The 8,270-nt window shown below is 41.1% G+C and overlaps 1 long non-coding RNA gene across 1 annotated transcript; it reads right to left on the bottom strand.

Moving 5' to 3' along the window:
* Positions 1–1,749: 1,749 nt before the first annotated feature.
* Positions 1,750–4,995, bottom strand: LOC132040893 (uncharacterized). Its single transcript, XR_009410809.1, has 3 exons — positions 4,231–4,995; positions 2,172–3,341; positions 1,750–2,017 (listed from the first exon to the last, which is right to left on the bottom strand). It is a non-coding gene; the product is annotated as an uncharacterized LOC132040893 (long non-coding RNA).
* Between the last annotated feature and the right edge of the window lie 3,275 nt (positions 4,996–8,270).

The following is an 8,270-nucleotide window of genomic DNA, read 5'->3' as shown; positions in this document are numbered from 1 at the left end:
TACTCTGTGTAAACCAGGTGAACATGAATCAGAATCAGCAAAATCAACGTGCTAGTAACCAGGGGAATCGGTTGAACAATCAGACGAATGAATCAGATGATGAGAATTTCGCTGATCTTGTTCCAGAGGAGGACTATGCATCTGCTATTGTTCAGCCTCGAGTTAGAGCTGCTACTGTGAAAATTGACTCCTCTCTATACCAGTTGTTGAAGCTTGAGGGGTACTTTCAAAACTCTACCGAGAATGACTCTCAACGTCATTTGCAGAATTTTGTGGATGTGTGTGCTAATCACATCCAGAACAACATTCCACAAGATGTTATTCGGTTGAGGTTATTCAAATATTCCTTAGCTGGAGAGGCAAGAACATTATTTGAGAAGCTGCCCCAAATTTCGATTACTTCATAGGCAGAGATGGTGGCTGCTTTTCTCACAAAATGGTACCCCCCTAGCAGGAAGGCTGAAATTCGTGACAAGATCTATGAATTTAAGCAAAGTGACCGGGGAACAACTATATGAAGCCGGGAGAGATTCAAGGAGTATTTGCAGAAGAGCCCAAATCATGGTTTTTCGGATCACATACTAATGGAGAAGTTCTACCGAGGGCTAGATCCATGACGATCGATTCTTAATAATGCGGTGATGGTTGTTTCATGAACAAATCTTATAGACGGGTGACCAACATACTTAACAAGCTGACGACTCATCATCAGGCTTGGCACTCAAACAATGTTGATGTGGTACCGTTTGGTAATGTTATGATCCAGAATATAGTAAAGGAGAATCAAGATACCCGAAAACATTGGCGTAACTTGCAACAAATATTTCCTCGCCGAAGAAGTTTGATGAATCCCCGGATCAAGAAGGTAAATGTTTGTGAGGATGATACGATTTTACCAAAAGGGATGTACCATACTCAAGATGGTCCGTTCCACGAAGGGCCCCCTATGCAGGTTGAAGATGCTAATTATGTTAATAACTCTCGGGGTTACCAGAGAACTACCAAGGTGGTTATCGAGTCGAATCAATGGAGACCTAAGCAAGGTCAAGGTGCTTATAACAACTGCGGGAACTACAACAATAATTATGGTGGTGCGAACCAAGGGAGCTACAACAACAGTAACAATTTTGGGAATAACAGTTCCAATCCTTCCATACCACCGAAAGGGCAGTCAATAGAGCAAGGTAGTTCGAAGGTTGAATCAATGCTTGAAAAGATTCTGGCCAATCAGTCTAAGTCTGAGAGGACTTTATCTGGGCTGACAGAGATAGTGGGGTCCCATACAGCGGCTATTCAGAAGCTTGAATCACAGATGAGGGATATTTCTAGAGAGCAAAGACCCTCCTAAAAAAGGGAGGACTTCCGAGTGACACTATTCCTAATCCAAAGAATGGGGGAGGCGGTGTAGACCGTGTGTTTTCCATCACTACTAGGAGTGGTAAGATACTTCAAGGGGCTGATAAGAAGGTGGTTGATCTTGAGACAATAGATGAAGAGGATGAGGTGCAGTCTGAAGCACACACTATTGTTGATGAGAATCCTGCTGACAAGAAGGTTGCTGATATTCCAGAGATAGGGAAGGATGTTGATAACACAAGCAAGCAGACTGTGAAAGTGTCACACCCTAATTACGTTAGGGTGTGATGGGCACCCGGCCCCATATCCGGAGCCGAGCGAACCCACAGACCTTTGGGACATACAAAATCTTATTAGGCTTTTAAATCAAATAAAATAAAATATATAATACACTCTCAAAATATGCTTGTTCGATGCTTTCCGAATCAAACAGAATCTGTGATCATACAGAATTCAACACATAATACAGAATGGCATATCGGCTGATGAAGCCGCATACATAACTGACGTACTATACCCACGACTCTGTCTGCAAAGTCTCTATATCAATCCAGAAGAATCACACGTACGAACTCTGACTCGGCAGCACTCCAGGAGCAAATGGAGCTTGCCAACTCTACTGGGACATCCCCTATAGTAACTTCATATCATCTGGGTGTACCTGCGCGGCATGAAACGCAGCCCCCGAAGAAAGGGGGGTCAGTACGGAATGTATACTGAGTATGTAAAGCATGAAACATAATAAACAAAATCATTACGAATTAACAGGAAGTACAGAAAATGAGTGCAATAATCAGCATATCGGAAATGCTTACTCATATAACATAGATAGTGCATGTCAAAACATATGCCATATCCGACCTCATTATGGGACACGGTGAACAGAACGTGGTCGCCACCCCGTCACTGGCGCCACAACACAGCATAACTTCAGAGTAGGGAATATCTCCGTAACATATCATAACATATCAGATGGCCATATCATATCAAATATCAGAGTGTGCACATATCATATCATATCATCAAATGTCAGAATATATGTACATGGCACAGCATAACTCCAGAACCCATGTACATGTCATACCTGCCCTCTCACATCGAGGCACGGCGAACAATGCAGTGGAATACGCGTGATAACATATCCTGGCCCGGGCTCAGTGAAGGAAGTATTGAGGCATCCACGAGTAGAGTAGTGAGAAACTATATGCATCATAAAACATTCGAAAAGACTCGACAAAGTAATCATAGGTCATAAAAAGAAATCAGACGATAGTCATAGTACGTACCTTTCGGATGTTACCAAGTAAAAATGCTGAGATTATTTGTACATATCAAAATATCGTAGAATTCAATAGAATAGTTAAAACAATTATCGCTTAGTAGTCAGGGACTCGATAGCATAATTCAGATGTTAAATCATATACGTAAGAAATTGAGCAATAGTCATAATATATGTCTTTCAGATGTCACAATGGTTTATGTCAAATAGGCTTTCAGAAAACGTCTTCATATTTCAAAATACATTATGGGGCTTATGAAATAATTCAAAACAACCGTCGTATAGTAGCAAAAAGAGTAGCCAAAAGTTTCCTTCAGATTCTACTTCAAAATAAGTCAAACGGAACAAATAAGAAAAATCCGGGAATAGTGGGCCCACCTCAGGTCAAATGAGGTGGCGTACATAATTTTACGTATATTACATTTCATGATGTCACTTTTAAGAGTTTTCGGGTAGTCGGGTCCTATTTGCACAAATTCCGGATGTTTAGGCAATTTTTTCCAATTATTCATAACATATTCAATTCAATTCTACTGAATGAAAAAGGGACAAATTTGGACGTAGATTCCGAAGAGTAGAGTCGTCCCCGAGGCTCGAATCAAAGCCTATCATACCTAGGACATGCCAAGAGAAGAATAGGTAAAGCTTTACATACCTTTTTCGCCCTTTACGCTAGTCCAAATTCAATTCCCGTTTCGTCAAAAATCTGCAATTGGTCACATTTACCAATTATCAATTTCAAGCCTTTAGAACTTGAATCTTAACTTATACTTTTCTACAAAAATTTGGGCAGCATCTCCCCTATACATACAACATCCCCGAGATTCAACTCGGCTCAAATAGCAACAACCATACCAAACAACAATACCAATAGTCATCAATGATCGACTAAAACGCATTCTAACATAAATAGTCTTCTTTTCCGAATAATGCAACAACTTCCAAACCAACTTTACACTTTCAAGTCAATATCAATATTTCCATATTCATACACTAATTTAAGATCATACAAACATAGGCCAAGAATATTCCAAGCCATATATCCAATATTCAATAATTCCATCAATTCCATATTTCACCCAAAAGTCCTACCTATACAACAAAACCATCAAAACACATTTTCTACTTACAAATTCATGATCAACAACATCAATCCATACTTTAACAACTTCATTTTCCATAATATCATAAAATCACACTAAAATGACATAACCTTCTACAATCCATTTTATTGCCAACTTAAACAATTTAGCCCTCATTTACATCATAAGGATCACAACAACACAACTAACACCTTAAACAAAATTAATCCATTTCCATTCCAATTCCATACATCACACGACCAACACCTATATTTCCAACTTCAACCAAATTCATTCAACTTTCATTTCCAGTATAAATTCCACCATAACCACAACTAGAATACAACACAAAAATTCAACTCATCATATCTATACATTAACACACACACACGGCCACCTTCATATAAACACACCCACTTTGCAAACTTCCATATTTTCATAAATTCTACTCATTTCTACATACCACAACATAAACCAAACTTCATAACATAAGAAAAATGAATTGATTCTTACCTTTTTCCACAATCTTCTTCACTTGACCAAGTTGTCAACTTGAAGAAACAAATGCTCTTTCTTCCAAAACAACTACACCAAGTTGTAAAGGACCCTTGAATTAGTGGAAATACCACAAGAAAACAATTTTTGGAGAAAGATTTCAAAGGGCTAAATTTTTCTATGGCCAAAGCCGTATAGGCTCTTCTTGCTCTTGTTATTCTTGTTTTTCTCCTTGTCTAATTCTCTTAAAGCTTCTAATGAAATATGACTCATATATGGTCCTTTATTTTAATTTAGCACATGGAAATTAATAAAATTCCATGGGCTTGGGCCATGTTGGCCGGCCACCCCATCTCTTTTGGGCCTTAATTCCTTTTTTTTTTTTTTTTTTTGGGCCAACCCGGTTGGTCCCGAGTTGGGCCTAGCCCACTGACCTTTCGACCTTAAAACGTCCATATCTCCTTGTACCGACGTCACCTGGGAACCCAAGACCTATGGATGGAAATCTAATTCAATTATCTACAACTTCTATTTCCCGGTAATTTTCCAAATTCCAAACTTATAATACCGTTTTTGCCCCTCAAAGTCAGGTCACCCGAAAACGTTTTCTTAAAAATATTCGTTTGGAGGGCTTCCACTTTGATTTGGCCCAAGGGTCCTTCTTGAGTTGTGTTTAACTCCACATATGTGATTCATATGACTTTTCAGATGTTCCAAAAAAAATCTTGATGTGCGGGCCCCACCTTAGCAAATAATCTGACGTTCAAAAATACGGGATATAACATAAAGGGGCTCTCTTCCCTTTGACTCAGCTTTTCAAATCTAAACCTCCCTTTCCTCAGAGGTTGGTAAAGAAGAAGGAAGATGCTAAGTTCGAGAAGTTTTATGATCAGTTGACCGATTATCTCTAAATTTCCCCTTCTTGGAAGGCATCGTCAAGGAGATGCCCGATTTTGCTAAATATTTGAAGGACACGCCGACCAAAGAAGAAAACGGTTCAACATGAAATCGTATGTTTGACTCTGCCCGAGTTCCATCATCTCAACTACTACCTTTCTCGAAAAGGGAGATCTGCGGGGCGTTCACCATTCCTGTTCTCGTGGGACACCATGATTTTGCTCGTGCTTTGTGTGATAATGGGCGAGTATTAATTTGATGCCCTTGCTATATACAAACAATCGGGTTTGGGGATGCCAAGGCCGACTACTATGAGGTTACAAATGGCCGATAGGTCTATCAAAAGACCGTTGGGGTGGTTGATGATGTACTTGTGCGGGTTGGTGATTTTATATTGCCCGGCTCACGATTTCGTGATTCTTGATTATCTTATTGATCGGGACATTTCTATTATTCTCGGGGAGACCTTTCCTTGCTACGAGGAGAGCTGCGATGGATTCGAGAGAAAATGAAATCAAGTTCCGAGTCAACGATGAAGAAGTGACTTTTCAGGCTAGCAAGGGGATGAAGTTACCAAGTGCTTACGAAAGCATTTCGGCAATTGATTCGTTTGATGCTATTGATGAAGCAGTGGAGTTCAAGATGGAAGAAGAAAGTTTGGGTGAAGCTCTAGCTGGTATTCTTGTTAACTTTGATGCTGAGGACATGGAAGGTTATGTAGAGACAAGAATTCGCTTGTTGGGTTGGGATCATATTCCTACCACCCAAAGAAGTGAATCTTGATGCGAAAAAATAGAAAAACTCCTCCAGCAAAGCCTTCTATCATTGAGCCACCTAAGTTGGAGCTTAAACAGCTCCCATCACATCTGAAGTATGAGTTCCTTGGTCCGGACAATACATTTCCAGTGATTGTTTCAGTTCTACTAACTAAGGAGCAGATTCTACAGCTTTTGGAGGTATTGAGGGAGTATAGGCATGCTATTGGTTGGACCATAGCAGATATTCGAGGTATTCCATCTGGGATCTGTGAGCACAAAATCCAGTTGGAGGAAGATAGCAAACCGAGTGTAGAGCATCAGAGGCGACTGAACGAGAATATGCAAGAGGTAGTCAAGAAAGAGATCATCAAATGGTTGGATACGGGAGTGGTTTACCCAATTGTCGATAGTAAATGGGTGATCCCACCAATGTGTTCTAAGAAAGGCGGCATCTTTGTGGTGCCAAATGCAAAGAATGAGTTGATCCCAACTAGAACCGTAACCGGATGGAGAGTTTGCATGAATTATCGCAAGCTCAACACAGCCACATGCAAGGACCATTTCCCCATGCCTTTTATTGATCAAATGCTTGATCGGCTAGCGGGGCGTTGCTACTATTGCTTCCTTGATAGTTATTCGGGCTACAATCAAATCAACATTGCTTTGGAAGATCAGGAGAAGACTACTTTTACTGGTCCTTATGGGACGTTTGCATTTAGTCGGATGCCTTTTGGTTTGTGTAATGCACCAGTCACTTTTCAGAGGTGCATGATGTCGATCTTCTCTGATATGGTAGAGGATTTCTTGGAGGTGTTCATGGATGACTTATTTTTTATGGGGGATTCATTTGAAGATTGTCTTGGCCATCTGGGTCAAGTCTTTGAAAAGATGTGAGGAGACAAATCTCGTGCTAAATTGAGAGAAGTGCCATTTTATGGTGAAGGAAGGAATTGTCCTCGGTCACAAAATCTCTGAAAAGGGAATGGAGGTCGATAAAGCAAAAATTGATGTGATTGCAAAACTTCCACCACCTATCTCGATCAAAGGTGTTCGAAGTTCTTGGGACATCTTTGGGTTCTCTGTGCGCTTCATCAAAGATTTCTCCAAGATTGCTAACCAATGTGCAAGCTTCTTGAAAAAGAGGCCAAGTTTGTGTTTGATGATAAGTGCGGGAAGGCATTTGAGGAGTTAAAAGAGCGTCTCACTACTGCTCCGATTATTGTTGCGCCTGACTGGTCCTTGCCATTTGAACTAATGTGTGATGCTAGTGGTTTTGCAATAGGTGTTGTGCTTGCAGGCGGAGGCACGATAAAATTATGCACCCGATCTATTACGCAAGCGTAACACCGAATGCTGCCCAAATGAATTACACAGTGACGGAGCAAGAGCTTCTTACCATTGTGTTTGCTTTTGAGAAATTTCGGGCGTACTTGTTGGGGTCCAAAGTAGTGGTTTACACTGATCATGCAGCCTTGAGATACCTCATGGCAAAGAAGGAAGTAAAGCCATGACTGATCAGATGGGTGCTATTCTTTGCAAGCATTTGATTTTGAGGTGAAGGACCGCAAGGGCACTGAAAACTAGGTTGCTGACCATCTCTCTCGGCTTGAAGAGGCTGGGAGACCTTCTGATGAGCTTGACATAGATGATGCTTTTCCGGATGAGAGGGTATTGGCTGTGCAAATAGAGGTGGCACCGTGGTATGCTGACATTGCCAATTATTTGGTAACAGGCATAGTTCCAGAAGATATCAAAGCCTACTAAAAGAAGAAATTCTTGCGGGATGCTCGACAGTACTATTGGGATGAGCCTTATTTGTTCCGAACATGCGCTGACAACATCATTCGGCGTTGTGTTCCTGAAAGTGAAGTGATGGCGATTCTAAAGGCGTGCCATGACTCTCCTATTAAGGGTCATCATAGAGGAAACCGGACTGCGGCTACGTGTCACGACCCAACCGGAGGGCCGCGACGAGCACCCGGTGCTATCCCACCCGGGCACCCCTTAACATACTTTCACATCATATCTAGGTGAGCCACATACTAAATCCTGCTTTTCATTCATCATCATTCTAGCCTCATTGGGAAACAACGCATCTATATCATCATTAACATCTATTCCCATATAAATGTACATAAGCCGACAAGGCTATCAAAATAATATCCCAAAATATAGGCCGACAAGGCCAAACATATCTAACCATATATACATGTCTACGAGCCTCTAAGAAGGGTACGTCATATCATAACATGGGTGGGACGGGGACCCGCCGTGCCTGAATATGCACGAGAAAAAAAATCTATACCAAAAGCCGTAGCTCCGAATGAAATGGAGCTCCCTCTACGTTGTCCCCGAGAAATATAGCTATGGATCAAATCTGCTCCCGACCACCACCGGGGCGTC

The sequence above is a fragment of the Lycium ferocissimum genome, chromosome 12, assembly GCF_029784015.1.
Source record: "Lycium ferocissimum isolate CSIRO_LF1 chromosome 12, AGI_CSIRO_Lferr_CH_V1, whole genome shotgun sequence".
Lineage (NCBI taxonomy): Eukaryota > Viridiplantae > Streptophyta > Magnoliopsida > Solanales > Solanaceae > Lycium > Lycium ferocissimum.
This window is presented reverse-complemented; position numbering and strand designations above follow the sequence as displayed.